This window comes from Nestor notabilis, unplaced genomic scaffold (assembly GCF_000696875.1).
Source record: "Nestor notabilis isolate BGI_N333 unplaced genomic scaffold, ASM69687v1 scaffold16333, whole genome shotgun sequence".
In the NCBI taxonomy this organism is placed as follows: domain Eukaryota; kingdom Metazoa; phylum Chordata; class Aves; order Psittaciformes; family Psittacidae; genus Nestor; species Nestor notabilis.
In genome coordinates this window covers 4,279-4,523 of record NW_009920722.1, presented here as the reverse complement: position 1 = coordinate 4,523, position 245 = coordinate 4,279, and positions in this window count along the sequence as shown.

The following is a 245-nucleotide window of genomic DNA, read 5'->3' as shown; positions in this document are numbered from 1 at the left end:
GGCAGCTTCTCCAGGGCAGTCCCGTTCCACAGCTCTGGTCCCGTGCTCAATGTGCTGCGGTCCACGGGCACCCCGACCTCCTCCAGCCCTGGCCCCTTCTCTGGCAGCATGCTGTGTCTCTGCACAAAGAGAGGGAGAAGTTCCGTGAGGAGAGAATTCAAGGAGCCGGGGGCACAAAGCGATCCTGCCCCTCGGGCCACATGGGCACTCTTGTCTCGGCACGGGCCCTCCTCCCACAAGCACGC